This window comes from Coregonus clupeaformis, unplaced genomic scaffold (genome assembly GCF_020615455.1).
Source record: "Coregonus clupeaformis isolate EN_2021a unplaced genomic scaffold, ASM2061545v1 scaf0848, whole genome shotgun sequence".
NCBI lineage: Eukaryota > Metazoa > Chordata > Actinopteri > Salmoniformes > Salmonidae > Coregonus > Coregonus clupeaformis.
The window spans coordinates 117,501-125,000 of record NW_025534303.1 but is presented as its reverse complement, the minus strand read 5'-3'; the positions used below and the strand labels follow the sequence as shown (position 1 = coordinate 125,000).

Genomic DNA, 7,500 nt, shown 5'->3' with positions numbered 1-7,500 from the left:
CTGGCCCTTCATTGGACACTGTGTTAACAAACCTCCAAAGCGAGCTTCAATTCCATACAACACTCCTTCAGTAGCCTCCAACTGCTCTTAAACACTAGTAAAACAAAATGCATGCTCTTCAACCGAAGCGCTGCTTGCACCCGCCCACCCGACTAGAATCACTACTCTAGACGGGTCTGACCTAGATACGTGGACAACTACAAATATCTAGGTGTCTGGTTAGACTGTAAACTCTCCTTCCAGACTCACATTAAGAATCTCCAATCCAAAGTTAAATCTAGAATCGGTTTCCTATTTGCAACAAAGCCTCCTTCACTCATGCTGCCAAACATGCCCTTGTAAAACTGACTATCCTACCGATCCTTGACTTCGGCGATGTCATTTACAAAATAGCCTCAACACTCTACTCAGCAAATTGGATGTTGTCTATCACAGTGCCATCCGTTTTGTCTCCAAAAGCCCCATATAATACCCACCACTGTGACCTGTACGCTCTTGTTGGCTGGTCCTCACTACATATTCGTCGCCAAACCCACTGGCTCCAGGCCATCTATAAATCACTGCTAGGCAAATCCCCGCCTTATCTTAGCTCATTGGTCACCATAGCAACACCCACCCGTAGTCTGCGCTCCAGCGAGTATATCTCACTGGTCATCCCCAAAGCCAACACCTCCTTTGGCCGCAATTCCTTCCAGTTCTCTGCTGCCAATGACTGGAACAAACTGCAAAAATCTCTGAAGCTGGAGACGCTTATCTCCCTCACTAACTTTAGGCATCAGGTTGTCAGAGCACCTTACCGATCACTGCACCTGTACACAGCCCATCTGAAATTAGCCCGCCCAACTACCTCATCCCTATATTGTTATTTATTTTGCTCATCTGTACCCCAGTATCTCTATTTGCACATCATCTCTTGCACATCATTCCAGTGTTAATACTAAATTGTAATTATTTTGCACTATAGCCTATTTTATTGCCTTACCTCCATAACTTGCTAAATTTGCACACTGTATATTAATTGTATTTCTGTTGTATTTTTTTGATTTTTGTTTTGTTTTACCCCATATGTAACTCTGTGTTGTTGTTTTTATCGCACTGCTATGCTTTATCTTGGCCAGGTCGCAGTTGTAAATGAGAACTTGTTCTCAACTGGTTTACCTGGTTAAATAAAGGTGAAATAAATAAATAAAAAATAAATAGTGAACTCCCTCTACCTCAGCCCAGTGGTGGTATGGTAGTTTATATACAGTGTGTATTCACCTGTCAGGTTGTGTTGTGTGTGTATGATAGTGTGTGTGTGTGTGTATGATAGTGTGTGTGTGTGTGTGTGTGTGTGATAGTGTGTGTGTGTGTGTGTGATAGTGTGTGTGTGTGTACCTGTAAGGTAGTCTCTCATAGTGAACTCCCTCTACAGCAGCCCAGTGGTGGTATGGTAGTTTATATACAGTGTGTATTCACCTGTCAGGTTGTGTTGTGTGTGTATGATAGTGTGTGTGTGTGTGTATGATAGTGTGTGTGTGTGTGTATGATAGTGTGTGTGTGTGTGTATGATAGTGTGTGTGTGTGTGTGATAGTGTGTGTGTGTGTGTACCTGTAAGGTAGTCTCTCATAGTGAACTCCCTCTACCTCAGCCCAGTGGTGGTATGGTAGTTTATATACAGTGTGTATTCACCTGTCAGGTTGTGTTGTGTGTGTATGATAGTGTGTGTACCTGTAAGGTAGTCTCTCATAGTGAACTCCCTCTACAGCAGCCCAGTGGTGGTATGGTAGTTTATATACAGTGTGTATTCACCTGTCAGGTTGTGTTGTGTGTGTATGATAGTGTGTGTGTGTGTGTATGATAGTGTGTGTGTGTGTGTATGATAGTGTGTGTGTGTGTGTGATAGTGTGTGTGTGTGTACCTGTAAGGTAGTCTCTCATAGTGAACTCCCTCTACCTCAGCCCAGTGGTGGTATGGTAGTTTATATACAGTGTGTATTCACCTGTCAGGTTGTGTTGTGTGTGTATGATAGTGTGTGTGTGTGTGTATGATAGTGTGTGTGTGTGTGTGTGTATGATAGTGTGTGTGTGTGTGTGTGTGATAGTGTGTGTGTGTGTACCTGTAAGGTAGTCTCTCATAGTGAACTCCCTCTACCTCAGCCCAGTGGTGGTATGGTAGTTTATATACAGTGTGTATTCACCTGTCAGGTTGTGTTGTGTGTGTATGATAGTGTGTGTGTGTGTGTATGATAGTGTGTGTGTGTGTGTGTATGATAGTGTGTGTGTGTGTGTGTGATAGTGTGTGTGTGTGTACCTGTAAGGTAGTCTCTCATAGTGAACTCCCTCTACAGCAGCCCAGTGGTGGTATGGTAGTTTATATACAGTGTGTATTCACCTGTCAGGTTGTGTTGTGTGTGTATGATAGTGTGTTGTGTGTGTATGATAGTGTGTGTGTGTGTGTACCTGTAAGGTAGTCTCTCATAGTGAACTCCCTCTACCTCAGCCCAGTGGTGGTATGGTAGTTTATATACAGTGTGTATTCACCTGTCAGGTTGTGTTGTGTGTGTATGATAGTGTGTGTGTGTGTGTATGATAGTGTGTGTGTGTGTGTATGATAGTGTGTGTGTGTGTGTATGATAGTGTGTGTGTGTGTATGATAGTGTGTGTGTGTGTGTATGATAGTGTGTGTGTGTGTATGATAGTGTGTGTGTGTGTGTATGATAGTGTGTGTGTGTGTGTATGATAGTGTGTGTGTATGATAGTGTGTGTGTGTGTGTATGATAGTGTGTGTGTGTGTGTATGATAGTGTGTGTGTGTATGATAGTGTGTGTGTGTATGATAGTGTGTGTGTGTATGATAGTGTGTGTGTGTGTACCTGTAAGGTAGTCTCTCATAGTGAACTCCCTCTACCTCAGCCCAGTGGTGGTATGGTAGTTTATATACAGTGTGTATTCACCTGTCAGGTTGTGTTGTGTGTGTATGATAGTGTGTGTGTGTGTGTATGATAGTGTGTGTGTGTGTGTATGATAGTGTGTGTGTGTGTGTGTATGATAGTGTGTGTGTGTGTGTATGATAGTGTGTGTGTGTGTACCTGTAAGGTAGTCTCTCATAGTGAACTCCCTCTACAGCAGCCCAGTGGTGGTATGGTAGTTTATATACAGTGTGTATTCACCTGTCAGGTTGTGTTGTGTGTGTGTGATAGTGTGTGTGTGTGTGTATGATAGTGTGTGTGTGTGTACCTGTAAGGTAGTCTCTCATAGTGAACTCCCTCTACAGCAGCCCAGTGGTGGTATGGTAGTTTATATACAGTGTGTATTCACCTGTCAGGTTGTGTTGTGTGTGTGTGATAGTGTGTGTGTGTGTGTGTGATAGTGTGTGTGTGTTACCTGTAAGGTAGTCTCTCATAGTGAACTCCCTCTACCTCAGCCCAGTGGTGGTATGGTAGTTTATATACAGTGTGTATTCACCTGTCAGGTTGTGTTGTGTGTGTATGATAGTGTGTGTGTGTGTATGATAGTGTGTGTGTGTGTACCTGTAAGGTAGTCTCTCATAGTGAACTCCCTCTACCTCAGCCCAGTGGTGGTATGGTAGTTTATATACAGTGTGTATTCACCTGTCAGGTTGTGTTGTGTGTGTATGATAGTGTGTGTGTGTGTGTGTATGATAGTGTGTGTGTGTGTGTATGATAGTGTGTGTTATGATAGTGTGTGTGTATGATAGTGTGTGTGTGTGTGTATGTTGATAGTGTGTGTGTGTGTGTGTGTATGATAGTGTGTGTGTATGATAGTGTGTGTGTATGATAGTGTGTGTGTGTGTGTATGATAGTGTGTTTGTGTGTGTATGATAGTGTGTGTGTATGATAGTGTGTGTGTGTGTGTGTATGATAGTGTGTGTGTGTGTGTATGATAGTGTGTGTGTGTGTATGATAGTGTGTGTGTGTGTGTGTATGATAGTGTGTGTGTGTGTACCTGTAAGGTAGTCTCTCATAGTGAACTCCCTCTACCTCAGCCCAGTGGTGGTATGGTAGTTTATATACAGTGTGTATTCACCTGTCAGGTTGTGTTGTGTGTGTATGATAGTGTGTGTGTGTGTGTATGATAGTGTGTGTGTGTGTGTGTATGATAGTGTGTGTGTGTGTACCTGCAAGGTAGTCTCTCATAGTGAACTCCCTCTACCTCAGCCCAGTGGTGGTATGGTAGTTTATATACAGTGTGTATTCACCTGTCAGGTTGTGTTGTGTGTGTATGATAGTGTGTGTGTGTGTGTGTATGATAGTGTGTGTGTGTGTGTATGATAGTGTGTGTGTGTGTGTACCTGTAAGGTAGTCTCTCATAGTGAACTCCCTCTACCTCAGCCCAGTGGTGGTATGGTAGTTTATATACAGTGTGTATTCACCTGTCAGGTTGTGTTGTGTGTGTATGATAGTGTGTGTGTGTGTGTATGATAGTGTGTGTGTGTGTGTATGATAGTGTGTGTGTGTGTGTGTATGATAGTGTGTGTGTGTACCTGTAAGGTAGTCTCTCATAGTGAACTCCCTCTACCTCAGCCCAGTGGTGGTATGGTAGTTTATATACAGTGTGTATTCACCTGTCAGGTTGTGTTGTGTGTGTATGATAGTGTGTGTGTGTGTGTATGATAGTGTGTGTGTGTGTGTATGATAGTGTGTGTGTGTGTGTGTGTATGATAGTGTGTGTGTGTGTGTGTATGATAGTGTGTGTGTGTGTGTGTGATAGTGTGTGTGTGTGTACCTGTAAGGTAGTCTCTCATAGTGAACTCCCTCTACAGCAGCCCAGTGGTGGTATGGTAGTTTATATACAGTGTGTATTCACCTGTCAGGTTGTGTTGTGTGTGTATGATAGTGTGTTGTGTGTGTATGATAGTGTGTGTGTGTGTGTACCTGTAAGGTAGTCTCTCATAGTGAACTCCCTCTACCTCAGCCCAGTGGTGGTATGGTAGTTTATATACAGTGTGTATTCACCTGTCAGGTTGTGTTGTGTGTGTATGATAGTGTGTGTGTGTGTGTGTATGATAGTGTGTGTGTGTGTGTGTACCTGTAAGGTAGTCTCTCATAGTGAACTCCCTCTACAGCAGCCCAGTGGTGGTATGGTAGTTTATATACAGTGTGTATTCACCTGTCAGGTTGTGTTGTGTGTGTATGATAGTGTGTGTGTGTGTGTATGATAGTGTGTGTTGTGTGTGTATGATAGTGTGTGTGTGTGTGTATGATAGTGTGTGTGTGTGTGTGTGTATGATAGTGTGTGTGTGTGTACCTGTAAGGTAGTCTCTCATAGTGAACTCCCTCTACAGCAGCCCAGTGGTGGTATGGTAGTTTATATACAGTGTGTATTCACCTGTCAGGTTGTGTTGTGTGTGTGTGATAGTGTGTGTGTGTGTGTGTGATAGTGTGTGTGTGTGTACCTGTAAGGTAGTCTCTCATAGTGAACTCCCTCTACCTCAGCCCAGTGGTGGTATGGTAGTTTATATACAGTGTGTATTCACCTGTCAGGTTGTGTTGTGTGTGTATGATAGTGTGTGTGTGTGTGTATGATAGTGTGTGTGTGTGTGTATGATAGTGTGTGTGTGTGTACCTGTAAGGTAGTCTCTCATAGTGAACTCCCTCTACCTCAGCCCAGTGGTGGTATGGTAGTTTATATACAGTGTGTATTCACCTGTCAGGTTGTGTTGTGTGTGTATGATAGTGTGTGTGTGTGTGTGATGAGTGTGTGTGTGTGTGTGTATGATAGTGTGTGTGTGTGTATATGTAGTGTGTGTGTGTGTATGATAGTGTGTGTGTGTGTGTGTGTGATAGTGTGTGTGTGTGTGTGTGATAGTGTGTGTGTGTGTACCTGTAAGGTAGTCTCTCATAGTGAACTCCCTCTACCTCAGCCCAGTGGTGGTATGGTAGTTTATATACAGTGTGTATTCACCTGTCAGGTTGTGTTGTGTGTGTATGATAGTGTGTGTGTGTGTGTATGATAGTGTGTGTGTGTGTGTATGATAGTGTGTGTGTATGATAGTGTGTGTGTATGATAGTGTGTGTGTGTGTGTGTGTATGATAGTGTGTGTGTGTGTGTGTGTATGATAGTGTGTGTGTATGATAGTGTGTGTGTGTGTGTATGATAGTGTGTTTGTGTGTGTATGATAGTGTGTGTGTATGATAGTGTGTGTGTATGATAGTGTGTGTGTGTGTGTGTGTGTATGATAGTGTGTGTGTGTGTGTATGATAGTGTGTGTGTGTGACCTGTAAGGTAGTCTCTCATAGTGAACTCCCTCTACCTCAGCCCAGTGGTGGTATGGTAGTTTATATACAGTGTGTATTCACCTGTCAGGTTGTGTTGTGTGTGTATGATAGTGTGTGTGTGTGTGTATGATAGTGTGTGTGTGTGTGTATGATAGTGTGTGTGTGTGTACCTGTAAGGTAGTCTCTCATAGTGAACTCCCTCTACCTCAGCCCAGTGGTGGTATGGTAGTTTATATACAGTGTGTATTCACCTGTCAGGTTGTGTTGTGTGTGTATGATAGTGTGTGTGTGTGTGTATGATAGTGTGTGTGTATGATAGTGTGTGTGTGTGTGTGTGTATGATAGTGTGTGTGTATGATAGTGTGTGTGTATGATAGTGTGTGTGTGTGTGTGTATGATAGTGTGTGTGTGTGTATGATAGTGTGTGTATAGATAGTGTGTGTATGATAGTGTGTGTGTGTGTGTGTATGATAGTGTGTGTGTGTGTATGATAGTGTGTGTATGATAGTGTGTGTGTATGATAGTGTGTGTGTGTGTGTGTGTATGATAGTGTGTGTGTGTGTATATGATAGTGTGTGTTATGATAGTGTGTGTGTATGATAGTGTGTGTGGATGATAGTGTGTGTGTGTGTGTGTGTATGATAGTGTGTGTGTATGATAGTGTGTGTGTGTGTATATGATAGTGTGTGTGTGTACCTGTAAGGTAGTCTCTCATAGTGAACTCCCTCTACCTCAGCCCAGTGGTGGTATGGTAGTTTATATACAGTGTGTATTCACCTGTCAGGTTGTGTTGTGTGTGTGTGATAGTGTGTGTGTGTGTGTATGATAGTGTGTGTGTGTGTGTATGATAGTGTGTGTGTGTGTGTGATAGTGTGTGTGTGTGTGTACCTGTAAGGTAGTCTCTCATAGTGAACTCCCTCTACCTCAGCCCAGTGGTGGTATGGTAGTTTATATACAGTGTGTATTCACCTGTCAGGTTGTGTTGTGTGTGTATGATAGTGTGTGTGTGTGTGTATGATAGTGTGTGTGTGTGTGTATGATAGTGTGTGTGTGTGTGTATGATAGTGTGTGTGTATGATAGTGTGTGTGTGTGTGTATGATAGTGTGTGTGTGTGTGTATGATAGTGTGTGTGTGTGTGTATGATAGTGTGTGTGTGTGTGTATGATAGTGTGTGTGTGTGTATGATAGTGTGTGTGTGTGTACCTGTAAGGTAGTCTCTCATAGTGAACTCCCTCTACCTCAGCCCAGTGGTGGTATGGTAGTTTATATACAGTGTGTA

At 42.9% G+C, this 7,500-nt stretch overlaps 1 protein-coding gene across 1 annotated transcript in view; it reads right to left on the bottom strand.

Moving 5' to 3' along the window:
- Positions 1-7,500, bottom strand: part of LOC121553692 (CWF19-like protein 1) — a 52,838-nt gene that overhangs the window by 31,235 nt on the left and 14,103 nt on the right.